The following is a 22,123-nucleotide window of genomic DNA, read 5'->3' as shown; positions in this document are numbered from 1 at the left end:
ACCAGTGAAAGCAAACAAGCCATCTTCATTTATGTAGTAGATACTAAGACGTTCTGTTTTTTGTTTTTTGTTTTTTTTTTTTTTTATTTAAGACGTTCTGCTTTTTTATTATGCTGGGCTTTAGGCCAATTAACTAAATTCTTCATTTGTTTATACGTATCAAAGTAGGCCACTTTTTTTTCTGGTACATGATAGGTAAGAGAGTTTTTCCGGCCACAGTTAAAAATCATTTGGATTCCAATTCATCCTTTGGAGGAGGAAATATATGTCAAATCTTGAAGGATTACTAAATAAGATAAGCTAGATATTAACAGAAAAGAGTGATGGATGTTCATGTACCCTAATTCTGGAAGACTTTCTTCTTCTCTGCAAAAATATTCTAACCATTCTTAAGGGGCTATGTGCTCTCTGTAATGGGTGTTGGTATCGTGAAAGGTGGGAGTTTGTGCAAGTTGAAGTTGCCATCTCTAACTAATCAACAGAAACATTTATTTATTGAAAATTTATAATGGAGCCATAAAAATGTTCTGGGAAAAGTAGAAAGGAAGGACCGTCCCCACATGATTCCAAAGCACCTCCTTTAGCTTCCCATCCCACTGAGCAGAGACACATTGCATTGTCTGTGCCCTAGATACTCTTTTCAGAACACCCCCGCAACTCCTCCCCCCAAAAGAGTATGTGTTAACAAAGTAGTAAGAAATCAAGTGATACCTGTATTTTCTCCCTCAAGACCATCAGTGCTTCACTTAGCATGATGCGGACATGAACTTCTTTACAGTGCAAGTTTCTGAGACTTTTCCCCATATTTTCATGTATTCATCTCTCCCTTTGTTCTTAGATTTCACCCACTTGTCTCTCAATATGTTTGCCACATTTCATGACAAAATACTCGGGTCAACCAAAGGGAAGGGACGATTTCTATGAGACAATAATTACAGTCCATGGTGACTTGCCTGCCTACTTTTAGAGCTATATGGAATGAGGCAGAACTTCATGGTGGGGACCACATGGTAAATCTAGGGATTCAATAGTGGATAAGGGATTATCTGTAGGAAAAAGTTTCAGAGAGAGGATATGTAATGGGCTGTTTTCCTCCTGGTCCCAAGCTCTAAGAATAATGACTCAGACTCAGAATATATATACAAATACTTAGGCAATAGAGCTAGACTTATCCCTGACTAGCTAATAACTTAAAATAACCCATTTAAACTAATCTACCATTCTGCCACATGGCTGAATGTGTTGAACATATACCAACTGTTTGTCCTTCTTACTTCTTCCAGCAACTCTTCCAGCACCTGGCTCTATCCCAGAATTCTTTCTGCCCACCAGATGTCCCCTCTTCTATTCTACACTTTCTTATAGGCCATAGGTTTTTTTTTTAGTTGACAGGTGATGTGCCCATGTAATACACAAGATATTCTTTCTGTGAGGGTGGGTAACTGGGGACAGGATAGAACCATGAAAGTTATACACTCAGTAACCTCTTTTGTCCAACTAGATACCTTTCTCAAAGTTGTGTCCATCAATGATTAACCCAGAACTGCAGCTAGAATGACCTCCCCATAGTACCTCCATTGAAGGAGGAAACCTGCATAAATGACCTCTGTGGAGCAAAAATCAACAGCTATCGTTGCAGATTCTAAGCAATGTAAAGTGAATTTTAATGATATGCGAATAGATAGTCAATGAAGTATTAAAGGTATGCATATAAGCTAGGATATTGTGTTTCCTGTTGAGTTTACTGAATCTTTAACCGTTTGCATACATTAAACTAGGCCGCAAGACGAATTAAACACTGTACAGATTTTGTGTAATGCTTTCGGGTTCTTTGGAAACGGGGGAGGACTTCATTGTTTATAGAACTCATTTGAGTTACAGATTTGACAATAATCCCAAGTATGTATCGTGAAGAAACATCTGCTTGAGTGGAGTCAAAGGCTCTATCGGTTTGGTGAAATCAGCCAAGCCCATAGCTTGGTGGTATACATGCCCACCCTCTGAGTCCTGAGATTTCCACTTCTGAATGGGTTGTTTGGCATCTTGTGGACCCAGCCTATGATTATACCACCATCTGGATTCTTCCTTACATCAGGCTTCTTTCAGCCACAAGTTATACATGCTGTTTTGGGAAGAGCTTGTCAATATTTTGGTTTGTCTTTAGCTATAAGAGTGCCGTAGACGGTCTTGAGTGAACTTGGCTCTGCCTTGGTAATTCTCCGTCAGTTCTGGCAGCCAGAAGAATTTAAGTTCATGGTGTAGATATTTGGATTCCCCTCAAAATAAAAATAAAATATGTAAAATAAAATTTAAAATAGGCTGCCTTTTTTTTCCAACAAGAATACCCAAATTCCTAAAAATGGACAGCCATAGCCAATGCATGTGCACGTATAATTTTAATGTAAAAACAATGAAAATGGAATAGAATATTCTGAAGTTAACAATTGCTCGTGTTATCTTGGGTTTCAAGATGCATGAAGCAGTTGAATAAATCTTCCCATTCTGAATTTAACAGCTCACTGATGCTTTTGAAGTTATAAGATCTGTATCATGGTGGATTATTTCATTGAAATTAGAAAATGAACTAAGTTGCTACCTGCATTTTACTTCACTTGTACTCTTAGAACTTAGAGTATTATAATGTTATCATTACTATAGTGGACTTGAAATGTTCTCCAACCATCCTGGAATATTGTGTGGCTTCTTGTGCAAACAGTCACAGTAGCTGAGGGTATTACAAATGCAGGGGTCCTATCATATTCTGAACACATTGTTTTGCTATGGTCCTCAGCCTCTGGCTCTCATAATCTTTCTGTATCCTCTTCCAGGAAGATGTCTGTATGTTGGAGGAAGGTTTGGCACTTTGCTGAAAGGTTTGTCAGCTCTAAGAATTTCCTAGTAGAGTCTTTGTGAGAAATAGGAAAATTTGTAGTGAGCAAACATTCAGTTAATTCAAAAGCAGAGAATTACGGTATCAGGAACAACTAGAAAAGGAAGGACAAGTTTTAGCTCAAAGTAAGGCAGAAATATGCATGAACATATTGCCAATGACAATAAATATAAATGAGAATAGAATACAGTGAAAGAAACACATAGGCAAAAAAATACAGTTGACCATAAAAGATTGGAAACACTATCCCATTTTATACTTGCCAAAAACAAGAAAAACATAACTGTACAGAGTTGTGTGGTATTGAAGGACATGGTGGGTTAAAAGGAACTGATGAGATTTAAAATGGGAGCTGTACTTGACTATGGAGAGATAAAAAATGTTTGAAAAGAGATGCTTATTCTAATATGACCTTCACATGTAGAGTCTGCGTGTTCTAAAACATTATGTATTTCATCACTAGTTTTTAATAAATATAAACATTCTTTAAGAATAACGACATAACCATAGATAATTTGGTTCACATATAGATAGAATTTTAAAATACTAGTTACCTAACATTAGGTTAGGTTAACATTAAATGGAATCTCATCATCAAACAATTTATGAGATGGCTCATCTGTCAAAACCATGAACTATCCTGTAGAGGACCTGAGTTCTGTTCCCAAAACCGAGGTCAAGTTGCTGAGAACCACTTGTAACTCCAGCTCTGGTGGGATCTATGGCTCTCTCCTCAGGCAACTGGACTAACGGGTACATACTTATATTCACACTCATGCCTTGTGGATATGCATTCATATATATTATACATAGTTTAAATAGAGTTCAGATACATAGTCAAGTGAGGTTACAAGAATTTTTGTAACTTTAGTGGCTAGAGATGTGGCTCAGTGGTTAAGTACTCATCGCTCTTATAAAGAACCTAGGTTTCAGTCCCAGCACCCACAGAGTCACTGTCACTCCTGTCCCAGGTGTTCTGCCATTCTTTTCTGTCCTCTGTAGGATCTGGCATACACATAGAACACAGAAACTCACACAAGCTCATACTCACACATATACACAAAAACAAACATATTGTAAAGCAAACATTACTACAATTGTACGAAAAATATTTCCAATAAAATTAAGTAAAAGAATTAGTGTATGTGTCGCTATCTTAAGATGTTTAAACTAAAGCTGTTTCTAGAAGTGAAGCACAAATCAGGAAGGATGTGAAGCTTGCTCTCTATAGCACATGAAAAGTATACCCCACATTCCTCTTTTTCTACCCAAACTGTGAGCAGTGTGTGTCACCCCTGCTTATGCCTGGTCAAGGTAGGAACAGTTTCATTATATGCAAATCCATGTGACAGTCTCTACTCACACTCTCCTGGTTGTCTGGTGTGTGTGAAATTGTTGTTTCCCACATTCTTGCAAATGGACATTTAAGCCCAGGCATGAGATTCCAATCCAGCTTTGGAAGGGAGTGTAGGAAATAGTACTTAATGTTACATTACAACATCATGCTCGGTTACATTGCAACATTACATCCTCTGCTATCATTCCTGTTTCGGTGATAAAATACACTGACCAAACTTGGGGGGAGGAAGACGTTATTGCCTTAAAATTTATTAATAGCTCACAATTTCCAGTTATAATACCTCACAGCAGGGAATCAGAGAGTAGGTGGGGCATAAAATACCTCGGCACATCCCATCCACAGTGGAGACTGGAGAGAAATGGACGTGTGCACGTCTTAGTACTCAAATGGCTTCCTCTATTCTTAGAGTCTCAGGGAATAGTGCTGTCCACAGTGGGCTAAGTCTTCCCATAGCAGTCAGTGTAATTAAGAGAGTTTCCCACAGACATATGCAGGCCAACCTGATCTACATAGATAAGACTCACTCAAACCCTCTTCCCATGTTATTTAGGTTCTGTCAAGGTGACTAAAGTAAGTAGCACATAAATGCAGGGCACCAGATCTGGCTGTCCCTGTCCACAATTCGGAGACTGCTCAGCTGGGTTGTTTACTGGTTATTTGACGCTCACTCAGATTTGCCATCAACACTTGAACTAACACTTTCACCCGTGATGTGATCACCACTCTCTTAGTTTTGCAAAATAGTACTCGGGCAATTCAAGGACAAAGATGTTTTTGAAAGTTGAAATTGTTTCTTTATACAACAAGTATCTAGTCATCAACGTATCTGAGGATTGTTTTGGTTTTCTTATCATACAGATCACTTTCTCTCATCAGTGTGCATTTTAATGAGATTTTTTTCAAGGTAAATTTCATGATCAATATTATTTCAGCACACCATAAGCATGTGAGAAAACCTAAGCCAATTTCAGTTTTGAATTAAAATTTAAAAATTGTGAATGAGATATTGGACCATTGAAATCTAACAATATGGAATAAAATTCAAATTTTTCCAGAGAAAGTTAATTATACTGTAGAAGAACTATATGATTTAGAAGCAAACATAGAAAGTGTTACCTAATGTAACACATGCAGATGCAGCAAAAGCTGTCAATAAACACATGGAAAACTATTGTATTAATATATATGTATATAAAAGAAGATGATTAACAAAGTAGGGATGTAGGGATATTAAACAAAGAAATGTTTAAAGAGTTGGCTTTTGTGTTGGTTTTTAGGAAGTATCAAGACATAAACAACATAAAGAAAAGGAGGGAGAAGGGATAAAAATACTAAATATAATGTGACAGATGATAGGGAAATATTTTATTTTTAATTAAAATACGTATATAACATATACAAGTGTGTGTATGCATATACACATAATTTAAATGACATTATACCACTTGTGGTAAGAATGCTCCCCCTAAGAGCAACTATAAAACAACACCATCATTGCCAGGTATGGGAAGTCTTCCTTTGCGTTATTAGTCAGGAGAATTCTAAAATCTCCCAAAACAATGCAAGCTAATGCCATTGGCTTGGTTGCCTACCAGAACTTGAACATAAGCCCTCATTCTTGAAAAGATCATTCACTTCAGACCTAACTATACTAACTGGAATCCTTCCTTAGGACTAGGGCATAACACCCTAAGGTGCTATGCATGTTACTAGAGTAGACCAGCAACTAATCCCTACTCAGATGTGCACAACAGTGACTATCACAGCAAGATGTACCAGCAACACACAGTAGTGGCACTTATCTCTAGGGTAACCATTAGCCACCTAATTAGACTTAATGTCCACCCAATAGCAGGGAATTCTTTTCTGCCAATTACTGTGACTGATGAAATCATGGGCCCTAGTGGAGAAGCCACTGCTTCTAAATCCTAAGTCAATGTAATTATCATCTGCATTGTTAATACCTATCCTTATAGCCAGGGGTAAATTCAGCTCTTCTCCTCATCTAAGAATCTTCTTTTTCCCAATCTGTTGGTTGCTGTTTTGTCCTTTTGACAGTGTCCTTTGCCTTACAGAAGCTTTGCAATTTTATGAGGTCCCATTTGTCGATTTCTTGATCTTAGAGCATAAGCCATTGGCGTCCTGTTCAGGAAAATTTCCCCTGTGCCTATGTGTTTGAGGTTCTTCCCCACTTTCTCTTATGTTAGATTCAGTGTATCTAGTTTTATATGGAGGTTTTTGGTCCAGTTGGGCTTGAGCTTTGTACAAGGAGATAAGAAAAGATCTTTACCAATCCTACATCTGATAGAGGACTAATATCAAATAAATACAAAGAACTCAAGAAGTTAGGCTCCAGACAACCAAATAATCCTACTAAAAAGTGGGGTACAGAGCTAAACAAAGAATTCTCAACTGAGGAATCTCAAATGGCAGAGAAGCACCCAAAGAAATGTTCAACATCCTTAGTCATCTGGAAATGTAAATCAAAGCAACCCTGAGATTCCACCTCACACCAGTCAGAATGGCTAAGATAAAAAACTCAGGTGACAACAGATGCTGGTGAGGATGTGGAGAAAGAGGAACACTCCTCCATTGCTGGTGAGATTGTAAACTGGTAAAACCATTCTGAAAATCAGTCTGGTGGTTCCCCAGAAAAGTGGACATAATATTACCCAAGGACCCAGCTATACCACTCCTGGGCATATACCCAAAAGATGCTCCAACATATAACAAGGGCACGTGCTCCACTATGTTCATAGCACCCTTATTTATAATAGCCAGAAGTTGGACAGAACTTAGATGTCCCTCAAAAGAGGAATGAATACAGAAAATATGGTACATTTACACAGTGGAGTACTACTCAACTATTAAAAGCAATGACTACTTGAAATTCTTAGGTAAATGGATGGAGCTAGAAAATATCATCCTGAGTGAGGCAACCCAGTTACAAAAGAAAACACCTGGTATGCAGTCATAGATAACTGGATACTAGCCCAAAAAGTTCGGAATACCCAAGAAACAATTCACAAACCATATGAAGCTCAAAAAGAAGGAAGACCAAAGTGTGGATGCTTCAATTCTTTTTAGAAGGGGAAACAAAATACTCACTCACTGGAGGAAATACACTGACAAAGAGTGGAGCAGGGACTGAAGGAAAGGCCATCCAGAGACTGCCCCACCTTCAGATCTATCCCATATGCAGAGAAATTCACAACTGGTCAAAACTCAGACGACTTGACTGTTCACTGCCTAGCCCCTGTTGATACATCTTCAACCGAATCCCTATACCTAAGGATAAAGAAAGATTATAAGGACCAGAGGACTAGGACACGTGCTGTGGGATACTGTCTTCTATATATGACAAGCCCTGTATAAGGACAATGTGGTTGGCATGCTAACAGGAGAGGAACCAGTCTCTACTCCTAGACAAAGAAGTGCAGGTGACTGATGGCTGCTAAGAAAACAAAAAGGAGGTTTTTTTTTTTTTTTTTTTTTTTTTTTAACCAGGAATGAGCCTTCTGATAGCTTATCCAATCCCAAGTGGCCATCCGCAGACACGAAAAATATGAGCAACACTAAAGGGAGTGTGTGATATGTGTGTGTGCCTGTGTATTGCGTGTGTGTGTGCGCACATGCGTGCGTGTGTGTGTGTGTGTGTGCTTGTGTGTGTGTTTGTGTGTGTGTGTGTGTATGTGTATGTGTATGTGTGTGTTGAGATGGAGTAGGAAAGAGAGGGGAGGTGAGTTGGATGAGGTTATATGTAGAAGGGGAATAAAACATATGAAGTTCTAAAACACTAAAAATTGCTAAAGAAGGAGAGAGAGAAAAATAGTTCCTCCTATGCTAATGTTTTGTGCTGTTAGATCCCTAGGCTGCAGCAAGAAACCAAGCAGCAGCAGAAAAATAATGAAACAAATAGAAGGTGTGTTTCCACAGCATAAATCTTTTTGTTTCGAAACAGATCGTTGAGAAGTACTTTGTAGCCCTGGCTGTCCCGGAACTCCCTCTGTAGACCATTCCATTTGAAGCTCCCATTGTTGTTTCCTTGAAGTTTGTTCTGAAATGAGAAGGACTTCTAAAGAAGAGTGAAGGCGAAAAGTTTCCTTTCTCAGACCAAAAAATGTAGACTATAGCTACAGAAATTAAAGGAGAGGTCCTTGCTGTGGGGAAAGACAAACAAAGAAATGGCACCAACAGAAAATGAAAACAAAACAGAGCAGCAAACACTGAAAAGTAGCAGTAAGTAATAAGGAGCTGGGCTGTTGCTGGTTTCACTTCCCCTAGAGAAAAACATAAGGCTCACATATGTAAGCAAATTACACTTGTAGTATTTGGTATTGAAAATAAAAAGAGAAAAATTTAGTAACTAGTGACAGTGGGAGTGTTAGCCAATGAGGGACAATTTAGAAAACTTATAAACGGCATCAAGAAATTTTTAACCTAAACCTGTGCAATGGGTTTATTGTGAATTATTAAAACTAGCTGATCACTGCCATTTTGGTTTTAAACTTACTATATTTTACCTGATGAATGTTTTGTGACTATATTTAGATTTTGGATATATATGTGTGTGTGTGTATATATATATGTGTGTGTGCATATATATATATATATATATATATATATATATATATATATATATATATACCTTGAATGCAATAATTTAAATCTAGAAGCAGTGACTTTCTACCATCCAAAGATAGACATTATTGTCCCTACATCTAAAATACAGTTCATTATGGTTACATAACAATAAGGACAGAATCGCTGTAATGGCTCAAACATAATCTAATTCGGGTTATGACCTCAGAAAGAAGTGTAGTGTCCCACGGATACTGATCTTTCCAGTGTGCCCACTCTTCTGTGTGAAAGCAGATATGCCACCATCCCATTGGGAGTGAATTATTGGCTGTGACTTTATCCTTTGTCATCCACCAAGTGAATCTCCCTAACAGCATCCCAGTGTGCAATTCCAGGGCACAAAGGCACAAAACCAGTTACAGTTACAAAAACACAAAGATGATAGAGAACCTCTCTCTGAAGCTCCTCACCATCTATATCTACTTTGAATAACCGAGTCCACTTCGTTCTTTTTTCTCTGCCAGCATTAGTTGGAAAAATTCCTTTATTTTCCATTTTATTTAATCTGCATAGGCAGAGCCAAAGAACCTCCTCCTTTCCAAACACAGGCCTCCAAATTACACAAGGGCATCAGTGCTCCCGACTGCCACACCACAATACTTGAAACTATTTGATTCCAGCGAATTAGTGGACAAGGCTGTCTGAAAGCGGAGGACTCCTCTGTGTAGGTACTTAAAGAAACAATGAATAGCCGTGTGCCTTTTTATTGTTCACTGGTCTGCTGTGTCCTGGAGCAGAGTATTATTACAGATAATCTACAATGAATAAAAACAAAGCATTCTCCACTCCAAATATGTACATGTTTGCCAAGTTTCCCGAACCCGTGATTTCTCAAAATAAAAGATACAAATATTTATTTGAAAAATGATATAATTAAGAGAGGCTCACTACAGAAACGAGTCTATGCCACGCTGTATCACCAACCACAGAACCAATGAACAGGTTCTGCAGACAGACACCTATTGTCAGTAAGATTAGTTGAGCGCAGAACAGTGCCAGGAAACCTCTTTCATGCTTCAACAGAGAGTAATCTGTTTCAAGTAATAATAACCAGTTACATATAATTAACTGATTATTGTGAAAAAACTTGCCCAAACAACTTTAGCATGCTATAAGGTTTAATTTACTCCTTGAATTATTTAATGTTTCTATAGTCCAGAGACAAAGTGAACAATTCAAAACCAATTAAAAATTTTGCCCAAATTACTCCTAAGTTGGAAATGGGCATACCATAGCAGGTATGTGTTACATTGGATTCTTTTTTTTTTCCTTTTTTTTCTTCTTTCTGAGAGCAGTAACAGTAGTGTCTTCAAAAATAATGAGGTTTTCCAGAGTAAAATAGTTTATAAATCATCAGCCAATGAAAATGATTCATGAAATTAGATCAATTTTAATATAAAACAGCATAATTCTTATCTCTTGTGTAGGTAGACTTTTAAGATGTATGAGAAAGTGAATTGCTTATACCATGTAAATGAAAATAATCATTCAGTGTCTAATACAGTCGTGCAAATAAGGAAAAATATTTAGATTCGTACACAAAGAAATTTCAGTCATTGTTATTCTTCTGATTTACTTGGAAACACAATGAATTAAACTAATATTATTTTCTATTCAACCGGCATAAATTAACTCTGCTTCTGGGAACAATTCATTTTGAATACTTGCCCAGTGAAAAATGCTGGAGGTTTTATTTTTTCCCAGGTGAGGTCACAGCTTCTTAATTAATCTTTCTAATTACGAGAAAAAAGATAGGAAGAGTATCAATTGTTTTATGAAGGAAATTGACGATAGGTGTATATATATGTTTTGGGCTGAAGACGTTTCCTTGCTTGAACACTATCATCAGTTGAAAGTATTAAGGATGCTCTAGCTGCAAGTAGCATTCAGCATTATTAGATGACTTGGGTGCAAAGAGGTTTGTTTCTCTTAGGGATTAGCATCTTAGATGTTAGGCAGTGGGTGCTGGTTCCATGAGTCAGCCTTGTTGGGGTGAATCCTATCCCACTTGTTCTTGTCCTTCTCTCGGAGTCCCCAACAACATCCCATCTCTTGACATTGCACACTTGTGAAGCCAGAAATGGGAGGACATTGAGCTGAGAGCCTTGCCCTTTGCTTTATCGGGGAAGTAAAACCTTTCCTTAACTCCCAGCACTACAGCAAAATGTCTTCTCACCTTACTGGAAATACATCTTAGGCTCTCTAGCCATATTGCCATAATGGGCCAGTCTCATTTGCTCTTGGAAGCTAAGTAGGATGGATTCAGTCAGACCTTGGATGGGAGGACATGTGTTGCATGACTATTGTTAAATGGTGTTTTGGGTTTTGTTCTGTTTTTTTTTTTTTTTTTACATTTTATCACAGTATGTAGCACAAAGATGTTTGCAAAGGAGCTCAGGGAAAAGAAGTATTACCTTTGGAAATGAGCAAGAGAAAAAAGGACTGGATTATTTAAATGACTTTTTTGACTGACACCATCTACTATTCTACTTATAGGAAGTGATTCGGGTGATGAACTTTAAAACACACCTAAAAACTGGAAGAAACATTGTCTGTCTACATTGTCCTAGAGCTCCTTGAAAGTTATATGAGATTTTTTTACACAAACTTGCTCCATAAGCTGTTGGGAACTAAATATGATTAAGATTTTCGGTGTCACAAAAACACAGTCTTAAAGATATAATTCTTGTCGGCCACATCGGCTTAGCCTTTATTCCTCAACTGGCAGATCAGTGAGCACAGCTGTACTTAATTATTGACCTAGAGAAACCTTAAGATACTCAGATACTCAGACTATCTGCACAGCGGGTGGGGGCAGATATAAGTATACAAGCAATCAGAAATAACGTGCTATAAAGAATAATAAAATAATATAATGTAATTTGTACTGCACATCCTATGAGGACAAAATAAAAACATATATAAATGATTCAGAAAAATTCTATAAGGTAAATGTAGAAAAATCCCCTGATGTTAAAGAAAATATTGATCAAGAAGATTAAAAATATTAACCTTTGGCGGAAAGAAGGGTAAAATGTAGCTTGACTAAAACAGTAATCATCAAGTAGATTTTTTTAAAAGTGTTTTGTTGTTGCTGCTGTTGTTACCAAAATGAAGAAGAAACAAGTAGACTATCACAGAGAAACTAGGGGTCAGCCTCAGGTATCCCTACACAACACTCACTTAAGTCTTGTGAGTTTCAAAACAATGTATGCCAACCTACATGCCGAGGATGGACTCAGATGCAACAGATGATGTGCTACACATAAGGATCCACACTTGTAAGGACATTGTCGTCTGGTCTGCTAAGGCTCAGACAAGATCATGGAAGAGAAATGGAAAGAGTGTTTAAGGGCAGAAGAGCTACTGTGAGAACAAGTTTCTGGACAGGACAGGGTCATTGCTCTCTTGAGCTCATGACATCTGTTGTTACCTGGCAAAACAAGTCAGTCAACATTCCAGCATGGTGGAAAGAGGCTCAGGAGACCCCATCCCTGGCTGAGAAGCAATTGCCTCCGCCCCCGCCCCCGCCCCCGCCCCCGCCCCCGCCCCCGCCCCCGCCCCCGCCCCCGCCCCCGCCCCCGCCCCCGCCTCTGCCTCAAGTGCTGAGATTGAAGGCCTGGGCCAACACCACCTGGCCCAAAACAAACAACTAAAGTAGGAATGTGATTTAATGACGATTTAGCTGTTTTACCTGAAAGGAAGGTATACATACTATTGAAAACTCAATTTTGAAAACTGAGTTTAATTTTTTTTAATACCTCAAGGAAATGGAAACAATATAAGTGGCACAATTTTGTATTTTTCTAAAGGAAGAGGGAAGCAGTTAAAATTTTGGAGACATAACTCTAAAAACATAATGTACAACATCTTGCATTTTGATAATATTGTATTAACCCAAGTATGTATTTTTATTATATTTAAAAATGTAAAAACATTTATAGTTCAGAAAATTCCTTTTCTGTTTCAGTTTTAAATTTAGAAAATGCTTGCTTATTTATTAAACTTAAGCCAACTAACTTCCTTTGCCCCTTAAAATAACATGTGTAGGTGCTTGGGATGATGTTTAATTGTAGAGGGGTTGCCTAGCAGGGGCAAGGTCTGGGTTCAATGCCAGCACTCCAAAATAGTAAAGAAATAATAAAAGTTTGTAAATCTGTTGTGATTCGTGGCAAAATCCAATGGAGATCAAAATCCAGATTTTTGGATAATCAGCTGAGTTTAATTAGAAAGATTGCCTGGGAATATTCTGGTCAGGCCTAATATAATCAGAAGCTTCCATCAAATTAGAAAGGAGGCAGAAAGTTAGAGTGGTGTGATCTGAAGAATTCTCAATACAGTCTCCATGTCTTTAAAAGTGAGATAGTTCATAAACCGAGGGATGTGATGTGGTAGTCGCCAAACTTGAAAAAGTCAGGAAATAGATTCTCTAACACTCTCTAGAAAGCCTTTAACACTTGTATTTTAGCCTTGTGAGATTTATTACTTACAGCAGCGTAGGATAATAAATTTGCATTTTATTAAGCCACTGAGTGTGGTAACTTCTTCCAATAATAGTGGAAAGCTAATACGTATTTCAATCTGTTTCTACACAAATGGACAAATAAGATTGATGTTTAATTCAAGCTAAGGACAGTTAGTCTGGATTGACTGAATTTAAACCAATTTAAATATGATTTGACATTTTCCTCCACACAAGTGTGTGTGTGTTTGTGTTGTGATGAGTGTGTGTGTGTTTGTCTGTGTGTGTGTGTGTGTGTGTGTGTGTGTTTGTGTGTGCCTGTGTTGAAATGTAGCAATTAATTAGAGTTGAAAAAGTTCCATAGTAAAAAGAACATGATAGGGAATGGGAAGTATTCTCTCACAAGAGTCGGGATATTCCTGAAACTAAAAAGACTCACAAGACTTTGCCCTCTCCAAGTTTATATTAGCAGTAAGAACTTCTGAGAAAAAGACTTTTGAGCCGATCAAGCTCCAAGATTCTGTCTTTTGTGAGTCAGACTGGTTGAAGTGGAATATTAGTACAGTCGCTTTCTTTGAGTCACCCATTTTTTTTTCAAGTAAACTCTCACTTATACTTCTATAAGCAGCCCCAGTAAAACCCATTGATTCATCATCATCATCATTATCATCATCATTATCATCATCAACAACAACAACAACAACAGGCTACTAAGAAGGGGAGGAAGATGGGTTTAGCTAAGGATTTGTCCTACTGTGAGAAAGTGACCAGTGCTAAACATCAACAGTCAGAATTAAAATATCTATTCTACAAGTTATGTCTAAGAAATGAGAATAACAAGTGCATTGAAGTTTGGATTTGGACAAGAAAATGATTAACATTCTGGCCTTCCCCTGTCTCTATTCTCCTTCCTTTCTCTCTTTTAAAAGCTCCATTTACTATACTGATGTTAAAGTTAAGTGAAAACTGGGCAAGTGATATTTATTAATTTTTTGGCAAGCAAAAATTAGTAGCTTGAAATTACAGTAAATTTTTACGAAAATCTATTTTCTTGGCTGAACTGTCTTTCTCTGCTTAGACATTTCTTCCACTAACCCAATCTATGGCAGGCCTCATTCTAGTGACTAGAATTCTTACATGTTCCTTTGATGAAAGAAATAGTCATGGAAGAATATTGCCATTTTTGTTGGGTGTCTTTATGGGTCAGTTGATTAGATGTCACAGTTTTTGAAGTCTAAGAGGATAAACATTAACCCGGATGAAGAAAATATATTTACAGGGTTAGGGAACATATAATCTGTAGAAGCTAAAGGGCTTGATTTTCTTGGCTGGCAAAATATATTTTATGTAATTCCAGAGTTGACGCAAAGACAGATGAATATCCCCATGGTATAATCACCTAGTTGAAAAATCAGGTGACTTCAGTCTTCACGGTCCCCTTTAGCACAGGAAGTTTTTACAGTTTCTTTCTCTCTTGCTTGGTAGATGAGTCAATGTTTAAATGGTCGTTCATCATTTACTATATAAAAGAAAAGCTATTACCTGAAAGTCATTTTTACAGTTACAGGCAAACAGAAATAATCATTTTCAAGGACCTAGAGCTGTTTCTTGAAAGAAGTCATCATTTTATACTTATTTTACTTACTCTTTACTTGCATGTGAGCCGGCCCGACTCTGCAGGTTCCAGCTATAAAGAGTTTCTACCACTTTCCTTCTGCATCAGGCAACAGGAAGAGATTGAGCCCCCGGGGAATCATAGGTTATCATTCAGACTGACTGGAGAATGAATGGAAGGCACAAATGGGCCACAGCAGTCATTGCTTCCCTTATGAGCTAAGTCCTGGAGACCCTGTGAGTAGCAGTAGGCCTCGGTGAAGAGCCATTGTTCTTCTTAGGTAATAACTGTTGGGATATAGACGGGGCTTATGATCCACAAAGTGGCTAGACTATGGTCCTCAGGATAGCAATGATTTGAAAAGTCTTCAAAGATATATTTTTCAGAGATAACTTGGTGACTAATAAAGTGTGGAAAAGCTTGTTTTTTAATCGATGCTAAGATGTATACTCTAATGGCTGTTTAACCACAGGAACACATCCCCAGGGAATCACCTGCGGGCTCAATTCTGTCATTTTCTTGGGTCAGAACAACTTACTGTGTGTCACACAGCTTCAGAGAGCTTCTGTCCTCCAACTCACCTGCACGTCTCCATCATCAGTGCTGGGCTACATAGAAACACCTAGGAGCAAGCCCTCAGGTTCCTTTCCCTTGATATCTAGCACCATGTTAGGATTGGGAAATCTTCTTTTCCCTAAGGCTTTTCTCTATCCCCATAAAGTCTTCCAAATCCATAGTTTTCACCAAAGGAGAAAGGCCAAGAGATGAAAGGAGAAAGTAACACTTAGCTATTTTTAACTTTTGATTTTTTTTCTCTAATACTGAGGCTGTGCACTCCCATAAGTCCATTGTGAATCAATATAAGTCCTCCCTAAGGATAGAGTAAGCATTCAGTGGCCTCTGAGGACCTTTACCTTACAAAATACAGACGAAAAGAAGTTGCACTGTTAGAATCAATTGGTGAGGAAAATACAAAATGAGAAAAACTTACAATGAATCAGTAATGTCAGTCAACCCTTTCGTGTTTCAGTTGGCATAGCCTTTGTGTACATTTGGGAAATGGAGATTGCTACGCATCTACCCAGCATACTAAGTATTTATTCTGCTTCTAGGTACTGCTTGTATTTGTGGAACCCTTTGAACAATTTTGCAGCATCCGTGCATACAGCAGGAAGCCTTGTCCGAAGATTGGGAAATTTATTGAAAAGCTTCTGTGGATTAGGATGATATTTACAAGGTGATAGAGATTGAAAGAAAAAGAGTTGTGAATGCAAGAGACTCCAAAGCATTAGTATTTAGCTATGAGAGTCAAAGTAAAGGACTTGGGAACCCAAGATGAGATGGTGGCAATAGAAGCAGGAGTATTTGATTGGACATAAATATATGAGCCTGTTCCTTCTTTCCTACCTTCCTTCCTTCCTTCCTTCCTTCCTTCCTTCCTTCTTTCCTTCCTTCCTTCTTTTATTCCTTGTTATCCATATGTTGAAGGAAAATGAAAGAAGATGAAGGTTTATTTGTCATTGATTAAAAGTTAGGAAAAGGTTGCTTCTGGAAAAAATAATTTGTTATTGTTAACTGGTCATTTCTCTCTCTCTCTCTCTCTCTCTCTCTCTCTCTCTCTGTATGTGTGTGTGTGTGTGTGTGTGTGTGTGTGTGTGTGTGTGCGCGTGTGTGTATGAGACTAAGCTAAGCAGGCAGATCAGAAACTGGTCAAAGTTCAAACAGTGTCCATTTTTGTGGATAGAGTCACTAAGACCACAAGAAATCAATAGCATATATGTTAAGACAAGAAGAGACAAGTGAAACAGTTGGAGGTGGACCTGGAGTACATCAGCATTTCCTATAAAGAGCCAGGAAACAAATATTTTAAGCTACTTAACTTTCTTCATTACTGTCTAAGTTATACACAATATGCACATATATTGGAGGTCTGTGTGCTAACAAAATCTGATCATAGAAATCTACATACAGACGTCAAGCTGATTTGGCCTACAATTCTTTTGTTTCGTTTTTTGGTTTGTTTGCTTGTTTTCTGATCTAGGATGTTAAGGACAAGTGTCTAGCACAGAACCTTCTCAACATACATTTGTTAAGGTGATCTGTATTGTGGTAGAGTGACCATGAAGCTATTTTGCTTTGCTGTCCCAACAAAGGAAACAAAGGGTGCACTAAGGAGGAAAGAGACAAAGGCTAGATGAACGTGAGAATGGGGTATGTCACCTGCAATGATACAGCACCAAGGTTGTAAAATGAGGAGTTACAGAAAGTATCTTTAGCAATTAATAACCATCAAACATAAACGATTATCAGAATGTAACCAAAGAAAGGACACACACAAGATGTTCTAGATATTAGCTTGTTTATTTGTTTGTTTAGAGTCTCCTTCTCTATTTCATGGTAGTCTTCTAGCCTTAGCTTCTTCAGAATGGGGACTACAGATGTGAGCCACTATGTCTGGCTTCTCTGAGTGTTAGGATACAAGAAATTTGGGGAAGAAATCTGCAGGGCTTAACATTAAGGATTACTGTTCTTAGCATTTTATGTTTGTAGTTAAAAAGTATTATCACAAGCTTGATTCAAAATCTATGTGCTAGAGTATTATAAATCTAACATCATTAAATCTTTGAACTATTTGAGGAAGAATCAAACTTATTTTGACATTAAGTAGATAAAATAACCAGCTTGGATAATTTTAAATAGGTCTGTTGATATTTGTCAAGAGTTTTATTTTAGCTGCTTTTTTCTCGAATTTATGAGCTTAACTTTTGTGAATTTCCAGCTTTACTATATGAATTTGGTGGCAGTCATAGGACTTCAATATTTTCCCTTTATTATTAGTTTTCACCGTTTACTTTGTCTCTCTGTTATTCCACACAGGGCTGTCGGAGGTACTCCATGGTGATTTCAGAGGATCTCTTTTCTAAGCATTCCTGGTGCAAGGTACATGAATGAATCCCAGAAGGAGAGCATTGGTGTCTTTAGACTCCATGTCCTAGTATTTAATTCCCTGACCTTTTCCTGTGTCCCCTGTCAGTCTTAGTTTATGCAGCCATTTTTAACATTCGAAATGTATTTCTTTTTTGTTCTTATCGATCATCTTTGTATCATTCAGTGCAAGCCTAGTGTGTACGGTTTGTTGTGCTTATGTGAGGGAGAGAAAAACAACACAATAATGACTCATATCACTGAAGCTTTGCTTGTGATAATTGGGGCAGAGAGGAAGGATGGAGTGGAAATTGAGGAAAAGGGTCTTAGCCTGAATTTTCCAAATTGGTTATTTATCTGTTAATTCTTCATCTTTCCTCATCACCATGTCTGAATTCAGAAAGTCTTCCTAATGATAATAAACTGCGTCAAGAACAGATGGCTGATTTGATGGGATGAAAATAGCTGTGTCAATTGAGGGCATTTTTTTCCTTACCCATTTTGCTTTTCATCACTCTGGGGTTGGTGGTTCATGCTTTTTTCCCCTTGTACAGAATGTACTCTCAGCCTAATAAAATACCGTGAATCTCTCCCCCAAAGCAGTTTGGGCCCTTTTCTCTGAAAGACTTGAGAAGTGGCCTTTTGTTATTATTTCTGAGTAATTTCTACCTTTCTTGCCTTCTCAGTTTTAGATAAGTTACTTTTGGAAGGATCAGTTTACAACAAATGTTTAATGTCAGGAATTTTACATTGTCATGGGCCTGACAGCTTGGCCTGAGAAGAGGTGGGATTATGTCAATTGTAAATGAGTATGCTATTACATACTAATTAGACTTTGCACTAGTGGGGTGAAAGAGTGTCCTTTGGAACACCCCAGTTGTTGTGTTTATATGACTGTTGTCTATTGAAACCATCCATTGTCTGGCATTTTCCAGTCTCATCTCCTCAATGCCAATTCATAGCCTTTTACTTAAAAATATCCCTCCACTGCTCATTGACAGATACTCAGAATATCTAACAATAAAAAAAAAAAAACTCTGTGAGTCACATGCTTTGTCATAGCACCTAGTTTGATGGCACCAATGACAAGGTAGGCTTGTCAATTACATCCTAAATGCAAGACATTTTGCTAAAAACGTCCTTTACATTTTAAGTTTTCCTGACCTTCAAAAGAATATGAGAATATGTTTTATAACATTTTTTTTCTGAGGAGATTGGAGTTGCACAGTTCATAAATGTAGACATCGGGAGTCTGTTGTCCAATTTTTCAGCCACCTTTGTTACCTATAGCCAAGCCCACAGATTCGCACACTACTCTGTTCACACTGGGTGAGGGTCACTTTTGTCTATTTACTCATGGTCAGTGTGTTAAGCAAAAAAGTAGACATGCATATTACCAGTGTGTTATTTCTTTTCTACCCTCTGAAAACATCACCATTTCAGGTTCATATACCAGATACCTTTCCATAGACTTCCACAAGTGCAGTGCGAAGCTGACTCAGTAACTCTCACAGTGTTGCCGGCTTATGAAAGGAAAAGTGATTAATAGTCTAGTTAGCTATTTTACTCTCTTGCTTCGGCAGAAGGTAGTTTATTAGACTTGGCTAATGACGTTTTCCCTCTGTTGCTAGATAAGAAGCAGAATCAACAATGTGTCACATCTGTGTGGGAGCTGGCTCAACAAGGAGCTCAGCCACATAGAGCAACATCTGATGGTTTCTGACTGTTTCCTGATTGGGTTGGGCGGAGGCCATCTATGTGGATGCTTCTGTCCTGAGAGCACAAAGCTGTGTATGTTAGGCATTGTCCACAGAGTGACATCACTTCCTAAAAGAAATGATAGAAAAGGGTGGGTGAGATGTCCCCCGTGAAAAGCACTTGCAGCTAAGCCCAATGACCTGATTTTAAGCCCTGAGACCCACATAATAGAAGGAGAAAAACAACTCTCACAGGTTATCTTCTGGCTTCCATACAAGTTTCATGCCACATGCCACATGCGTGCCCTCACACAATAATTATTTTTTAATGAAAATGACAGATATAGCCTTGATAGTTAACATCAGAATACCTTGCTATGAGGGTTATGTGACTCCTTCCTTACTCTTTCCTTACTATTTTCAATAACTTTTAAGGTTGAAATAATTCCATAATGGAGTAAAAAGTAAAATCCAGGGAAAAGAAAAACAGAACATACAGCTTAGCTCCCATAATTCCCAGCAAGCAGAGCACATTTCCTGAATGCGACATAGTCTTGCTCACAGACGTGCCAAAACAAAAAAATACAAATCTAAAATTTGAGCTGATAACTTAGATTGTGGCAGAGATAGCAACTTGTGAAAAGTCACAATTTTGCATTGTGCTGGGAAGCCACCTTCTGTGGGGGACTACTGTCACTCTTTAATACCCAGCAGAGGCACCCCACTGTGCTTTGTCAGTCAGGAGCAACATCCAAGGCTCTCTGTAAAAGTAATTCACACTTTTCTCACAACACTGTTGCTTTAATTACCACTGAACTCTGCGGATGCTCAGGCAGGCCTGGTAGGACATGGCAGAGGCACAGAAAAAGCAAATGGCTTTTCTCTTTCTTACTTCATGATTAGCAGCTCATCTTTGATGGAAGGGTTCCTAGTTCTGAATCCTGGACTTAACTCCTTTTGGCATATTTATTATCAAGAGAAACACAGATGTGTGTGTGTGTGTGTGTGTGTGTGTGTGAGAGAGAGAGAGAGAGAGAGAGAGAGACAGACAGACAGACAGACAGACAGACAGACAGAAAGACAGAGACAGAGACAGACTGACAGATTGACAAAGACAGAGACACAGAGACAGACAGATAGACAGACACTCAGACAGACAGACAGACAGACAGAGAGAAACAGAGGGAGAAGAAGGGGCAGGAGAGGAAGAGGAGGGAGAAGGGGAGGGGGAGAGAGCTAATTGAAAGTTTTATTAAGGAGTGGGTTTCTCATTTCTCCTTTCCTGTTTTTGTAACAAATGTACTAAGACTTCAGTGTATATATTCTTGCTGGACAAATGTCAATCTGTTTATTTACTGTGGATTTATTTCTTCAGGATTAGTAGACATAGCAAATCACATAACAAAGGAAATCACAGAAGTGCCAAAATCTACCAGTGCATAAAAATAATAGACAAGGTTGGTGCTTCCTAAATATGAAGGCACTGTGGGAGGTTTAACATGTATGCAAGCAAACTCTTCATTTTGCATCACAAAATATTTTGCCAATGAACTTATTCCCACTGAACTGACTTCCACAATCTCCTCCATATAGAATACCAGAGTAAGTATCTGTAATCTCATGTGAACTTTCAGAGACGTAATAAACAGGGCTATTATCCTTAATAAATTATTTAAAGGATCTCTGAGTTTACTCCTGGCTCTAAAATTTCATGTTGAAATAGAATTTAGGGACTAGAGAGATGGCTCAGATAGTAAAAAACTTTTCTGGACACATGAGGACCTAAGCTTACATACCCAGAATCCATATGAAAACTAGGAATGTCTACGAGCACCTACAACAAGAGGTTCTCTGGGACTTGCTTGATACCAGCCTGGAGTGAGAGACTGGGTCTTCTGAATTTGTTATTCAGAAGCAGTAATGATGACATCCAATAGCCTACAGTAAGGTTGTGAGTAAAGTCATAGATCATGTTAGTGCTGTTCATTAGTCACTAAATCCTGACCTGATTGACCACAGCTGGACAGGATCTACTACAAGCCAAGACAAGAATTGCTCATCATTCAGCTGATACTGAAAACACGAGACATCTTCTCCAAGACGTCAACCGTCTATGCCAAGTAGCCCTTATCCCTACTTCTCCTGGATTTATCTTATTAAATTACACATTTGTTACCATTTGTGATAATGTGCTCTTCCTTGCTTTCTTATTGTAAGAAAAGATGAGCCCTCTGTAGGACGAGCACCCCTGAAACAGCAAAGTCCAAACAATTGATGCTCATTTATTCAGATAGATGACACAGATACTGTATGACAGATTAAAACTTTAAATTTGCTCCATTCTCTGGGCATGGTAGAGCACGCCTTTGATCCTAGCACTTGGGAGAAGGAGGCAGGAAGATCACGGTGAGTTCTAAGCCAGCCTGGTGAATTTCAGGAGAGCTAAGGTTATAAAATAGATAGACCCAGTTTCAGATAAACAAACGAACAAACAAATAGACTGTGTCACTACATATTTCCGTCCATGTGTTTT

At 38.2% G+C, this 22,123-nt stretch overlaps 1 long non-coding RNA gene across 1 annotated transcript in view; it reads left to right on the top strand.

The window, feature by feature from the left end:
- Positions 1-20,768, top strand: part of LOC100909672 (uncharacterized) — a 361,625-nt gene extending 340,857 nt beyond the window's left edge. The window contains exon 9 of the long non-coding RNA XR_005493507.2: positions 17,846-20,768. This is a non-coding gene — a long non-coding RNA (uncharacterized LOC100909672). The remainder of the gene's footprint in view (positions 1-17,845) is intronic.
- The last annotated feature ends 1,355 nt before the right edge of the window (positions 20,769-22,123 follow it).

The sequence above is a fragment of the Rattus norvegicus genome, chromosome 14 (assembly GCF_036323735.1).
Source record: "Rattus norvegicus strain BN/NHsdMcwi chromosome 14, GRCr8, whole genome shotgun sequence".
In the NCBI taxonomy this organism is placed as follows: Eukaryota; Metazoa; Chordata; class Mammalia; order Rodentia; family Muridae; genus Rattus; species Rattus norvegicus.
This window is presented reverse-complemented; position numbering and strand designations above follow the sequence as displayed.